Raw genomic sequence first — 6,325 nt, forward strand, 5'->3', positions numbered from 1 at the left:
CAGATGACCGAAAAAGGAGCAATGGGCTCAAGTTGCAGCAAGGGAAGTTGAGGTTAGTTATGAAGAAAAACTTTCCCACTAGGAGGGTAGTAAAACACTGGAACCGGTTACCTAGAGAGGTGGTGGAGTTTCCATCCTTGGGGTTTGAAAACCCAGGTAGACAAAGCCTTATCTGGGATGATGTAGCTGGGCCTGGTCCTGCTTTGAGCAGGGGGCTGGACTAGATGTGACCTCCTCAGGTCCCTTCACACTCTCATTTGCTATGGTTCTATGACTGCAAGGAAGCACAGCATCCCTGATCCAAGTGTGTTGTTCTCTGAAATGAATGTGATGTTGTGCCAGGGGTTGACAAGAATGAGGATGGTTGGGTCTTGACATGAGAGCTGCACAGAATGACCTTTAAGGCATGCATTGAGCAGCCAGATAATGCCAAAAACCGTTATGGTTGTATTCAGCAAGCTGCATCCCAGTAGATAGCTGGGACTAGATGCCAGTTGCTGACAGCCAGGCCCACTACAGTACAATTAGAGCCATCTGCGGGCTAACTAGCCTGCTTGCTACTGTGGCTTCTCACATGTAGCTACCTTCACACGTGCCAATAAGCACTCTCTCTCAGATACACTTTTACATGCCTAGTTCTCTCCTAAAGCAGCAATAGTACAGCTATTCCAGAGAAAAACATGCATACAGCAGGCTGTTCTTCCCAAGCCTGGGTCCTTTTGTTCCCCAAAATAAAACCTGAAATGCTAGGGCTGGCATTTTCCTTCAAGTATTATTGAAGAGTAAAAAGCTTGTAAGATCTAATTAATGAATTATTTAAGCATATATTTAGCATTAGGTATTGACCTAGGTCATATAGAAGTACATTTTTTCAGTACTGGATGACAGTGGAAGGACTTGAAAGCAAGTCCTTGCAGATTTTTTTTTTTCTGAATTGAGTCTCTAATGAATATACCTGTAAGTTTTATTGCTTCTGAACAGACTTTAGCACATAGAAAATATGCACTTTTTGACACACTTATTTTTAAAAGCATTAATAATCAATTAATTCATTATCAATCAATAATCAAGAGTATCAGAACATATTCTCAATTAGGGCTGACCAAATGATAGCCCTTAGGCTCCATGTGGCCAATGGGTGGTTAAGTCATGGCTCGCAGATACTGGCTAGGCTTAATACATTGAGTTTGGCAGTGACAGGAATGAGGATGAGCATCTGCTGCATTATCTCCTTAACTGCTGATGCCAACACACTGGTTTTGGCAACCACAGTGAGAAGCCCCATAAGCCAGATCCAGAGGTGGGTTGTTTGGCTTGTGAGAAACCCTGCTGTCTGGATGCGGCCTGCCAGCTCACTGGAGTTGGACATCCCTGTTCTAAGTAATAATTATCCTACATCACTCTGATTTTTTAAACAGGGAGCATCACAGTTACTGGGAAATCCATTGTCATATTGTCCTCTTCTCCAAACCAAATCGTCACATCTTGATGAGAAGGGAGAGAAGTGGATTTTTAAGGGAGCCAAAAACATCAAAAAAGCCCTGGGGCTTGGTGGGTGAAAGCAGAATACACCACACAAACGTGGCGATGGAAGCTTTGGGGTTTAAGTCTCCGCAGCCTTTGAGATATGATGCTAATTCAATATAGAACAAATCACAATTCAAGCTCATTAACATCAAACCAAGCAATATGCAACCATGTCCAAATTTACATTCAGTGTTAATAATATTCCAGATGGGTGGAGGAGTGGACGGATGAGTATCTCATTTCTTTTTTTGTTGTTGTTTTAAAGAGAGATTAAATACAAGGAAAACTTCTACTCAACTGTGCCAAGGATTCTAGTTCAAGCTGGCAGTTTTCTTCCATGGTCTAGGAGAGATATGGAGCATGGAGAACCTCACGTGAACATGCACACAGACACCCAGCTTCCCTTGAATTTAGCTGAAATTGTACAAGTGCAACCAGGGTAGAACAGAAGCCAAAGAGTCAGCATTCATCAATGCCTGGGACATAGATGTCAAGGTTAGAAGGAACCATTTATGATCACAATTGCTGCCCAAGGGCCATAAAATGTTCTCTATGGATTTCTTTATCAAAGCAGTAATTTGTGGTTGAACCACAGCTCTTCTCTTTCAAAGACATCGAGTTTAATTTAAAGACTTCCCAGTGATGGAAAATCCTTCCTGGCCATTGGCCAACTTTTCCGATAGCTGTCTTTACCACTAAGGATTTTCACCTTATTTCCAGCTATTTTTTTTCTACTTACATTTTAGCCCTTTGCCACTTACAGTAAAGAACCCTCTAGTACCAAATGCCATCCATTGGTACCTTGAATCAGTTACCCCTTAACTTTCCCTCTAATAACATGCATAGATTTTGCTCCTTAAGGGTATTTATACACAAACTCTGGGAGGCATGGGAGGGCGTTTTAATTGAGCAGCTCTGAGAGCTGCTCTAATTAAAGTGTCCGGGGTGTTACGTATATCAGTGTCCCCATGCTGAAAAATGGCGGCAGGGGCACTTTAACTAAAGTTCATCAACAAGTTTTAATTAAGCTGCCTGGGGCGTCATGTATATTAGCGTCCCGGTGCTGAAAAATGGTGGCAGGGGCGCTTTAACTAAAGTTCATCAACAAGTTTTAATTAAAGTGCCCGGGGTGTCTCATATATCAGCGTCCCCATGCTGAAAAATGGAGGCAGGAGCGCTTTAAATAAAATTAATCAACAAGTTTTAATTAAAGTGCCCCCACCACCATTTTTCAGTGCGGGGATGACGCTGGAGTCTGCTGGAGCACGGTAATTGCCACACCCCAGCAGACTTGATTAACTGAATCTGCTCCAGTGTGCTGTAATTACAGTGCATCAGAGTAGCCTCAGCGCACATAGAGAGGCACCCCAAGTCTTTATCCTAAAGGAAGTTTTTCAAACTTTTTTTGTATCTCTTTTCTGAACTCTTCCCACACTTCCTGCATCATTCTGAAAGTTTGAATACCGGATATGGACAGATGCCAGATACAGGCTTCCCAGTAAGAGACACGTCAGTCTGATACACAGGGAAAATAATCTTGCTAGTCCTTACTCATCATTCTTCTCATTTTTCTATCATGTCAGCACTTTCAGCCAACACACTTAATTTGGAGATCATCATTAGTTCCCATTTTCTGATTTGCCAGTGTTCAGGAAAAATCCTCTCATCTTTCAGAAATGGCCTGTATTCTTTGTTTCTAATTATATAAATATGTCTCTTTTGAATAGGTCCAGAGGACTGTCTGGTAGGGAATTGCCCCACATCTTGTATAAGCCTAGGATGGGTTATTTGAAAATGGTCATTTCTTGAATTAATGTGAGGTTGTGACTGAGTATCTAACAGGGATCTTTTCAATGAGGGTATAGCTCTTTTTAGACCTGACCCGTAGTTCATTAAAGGCGATGGGATTCTTGCCAAAGATTTTCTGACATTTCAGAACCTGCCATCCCCACCCCAGTGTATTTCAGAGAGTGTCAAAAATATAAATCATCCTTCTGATGTGAAAAAATATCATGAGGCACGTATACAAATGCGTCTAAATCACCTTATATCGGCTTCTTTTTTTTGTAACAATCTTCTGCCTTAATAGAGGTGAGAGGGAAGAGAGCTGTAAACAACAGACCTCTTGGCTAAGCAGAGCACAGAGTTCACTATGGCCAAATAATTGCAAACTGCCATGAAGTAATGAGAGGAGCCTTCCTATCGTAGTTCCCTAGACCTCCAAGGTAAGATGCAATATTAATGGAAGAAACCCACCATTTTCTAATTTTAAACAGGTCAACATCATTTTTTTTCCCATTGCTGTCCTCCTCCTTGCTCCTGAATCAGCCTTGCGTGCAAAGTTTATTACAGTAAGTGCGACTTCATTTTTGCCATGGAAATGTTTCAAAGTGCTTGTGACTACAGCCTTAACAACTTAGCACAGTGCCTACGCTGATGACCTCTCATTATCAACGTGCAAATCTGGAGATATTTTGCTGAAGGTGGAGGATGGCTAGGGCTAGAGGACAATTCTCCTGAACACTAATATTCTCTTGTCATTCACAGATTAATTGAATTTTTGCAGAGAAATGAGAGAGGCAGTTGACATGGGCAGATGTATTATTATGCCACTTTAATAGGTTAGAGAGGCCTTTCAGTTTGAGGTCTTGTGTCAGTTGATCTGGCATTTCATTTGCCCATTCCTACCCCAAAGGAAGTGAAACTCGATTTGCCTGTGTTTCATTCAGGGATAAGCTACTCTGGTTTAACTGCCACTTATTGGGCAGATAAAACGATTGCATTGGATTCAGCTGCAACACAGTATGGGTTTATGCCACCTTTTAAAATGATGAGAAACTTTTGTCTATCCATACCCAGCTTATGATTTATTGAACTGAGGGCCAGGAGGAGTTTCTGAGTTCTCCTATTGCCTTGCACTGCTGATTTCTTGTAGGGCCTCAAACTTAGAGGCCATTCTTGAAAATATGATCCAAGTCTTGTGTCTTCCCCATCTGTTAAACAATAATGTGACCTAGTTGCATTTGTAGAGCACTTTGAGGGCTCTGTTAGTGCAACCCTATTGTCCAGCAATGAGTGGCTGGGCCCTGACCCAGAGGTTAGTCCAATATTACTCATTCAGTCCAGGAGCTCTGCTAGGTAAAGGAAAAAGGGTGGCAATTGTAACAATGGTTTTATTTGCAGTTTGAATCCCTGCTCACTGGAAACTGGATTGATTCCATCAACTCCTTCCACATGGGTTGGGCTATTTAGTGTTGCTTCATGCCTCCACTACAGGACAATCTGCTTTGGGCTGGGAGGTGATAGTTTCACGATGCAGATATATTTAATGTCCGGCTTGGATAGCAGATATTTTCATAACCCTCTCTGCTTCGCAAGTATAAAACCACATTGCTATTCATTTGGCTCTTCACATAGAAGGGTGAAAATGTGCAATGCATCCATCTCAGCAGTCAGATTAAATTCTCTGGATGCCTCTTTACTTTACCGCATTGAATTGTTGCTGTCGATAAGATCGCCTGCGTCAGAACGACAAACAACACTGCTGACCTTTCCAGAAATGCAGAGCTGCTTTTAATGTTCCTTCCCTCTTAGGCAATGCATGATACAAGTCATTTTTTTATTGCTCTCATTTATGCAGAGGAACCACAGCAATGATTCCTGGTGGATTAGGGGCTGTGAGTAAAGGGAGACAGAAGGTCACAGAGGACCCAAATGGAGGTGGACCCCACTGTGTTGGACACTGTAGGCTCATGCAGTGGGGGATATTGTTCCTCTGCTCTTGCAGACGGTGTGGTCCAGCGCTCTCCCAGTGCTGTCTGTACTACCGATGTGATCCCTTGAAGACCTCAATGTTATAGAATAACCACAAGCTCAGTCTGGCAGCAAAGGCTCCGCCAGGTTTATTATCTACAAAACACCTGCTCACTAATGCACCTGGCCAAATGGTTACAAGATATTAGCTCTGGATCCTGAGGGCACAGCTCCCATCTTGCATCCTCTAGGCCAATGCAAGGCTTTTAGCTCCCTGTTCATACATTGATCGAAGGATTTTTGTTTACTTCAGACAGTTTACACCAGGCATTTCCTGTACCATGTATTTCAACCATCATCAGTATTTTTAGCAGATCATTCTAATCCTTAGGCATCCTGTCATTATCTAGTGTATTTTGGACCATTCAGTACCAATCTTATCAATCAACTTTGGTTTCATAAAAGCCCATAATGCATGCTGGTAAGATTACGCTGTATATACCCCTGACACTGTGTGCATCCTGTTTGGGTCAATGCTTGAGCAGAGCCTTTAGGTGAGCTGTCTATGCACCGAACAATGCTTATATTAATCAATACACCAGTCCCTACCCCAAAAAGCTTGCAATCTAAATTGATCAGCCAGGCAAAAGGTGGGAGGAAGGAAGCACAACTGAGTTCATTTTACAAGTGAAGAGCTTGAGGCTCAAGAAGATGAAATGGCCCTATTTAAGGCCACGTGGGCCATAGCCCCACAAATGCCAGGGTTCTGCCTTTGCTCGAGCTCACACAGAAAATAGGGAAGAGCTTGGAAATGAATAGACATCTCCTTGGCTGGAATTCAGCATTTGACTGCAAGACCACCTTTCCATGTAGGTTGTGCCCTAGGCCAACAAGGGCTGAATTTGTCCCACGGCCATACCATGGACTCTGCCGATGCATGTGGCCCAGGAACCACACTTTGAACTTGCAAAGTAGTATAGCTATATAAACAGGAAGACTGAAAAAGCTTTACTGTTTCTCCTTGCATAGTTTTCTTGGGAGCTTA

Source organism: Alligator sinensis, unplaced genomic scaffold (genome assembly GCF_000455745.1).
Source record: "Alligator sinensis unplaced genomic scaffold, ASM45574v1 scaffold1272_1, whole genome shotgun sequence".
In the NCBI taxonomy this organism is placed as follows: Eukaryota; Metazoa; Chordata; order Crocodylia; family Alligatoridae; genus Alligator; species Alligator sinensis.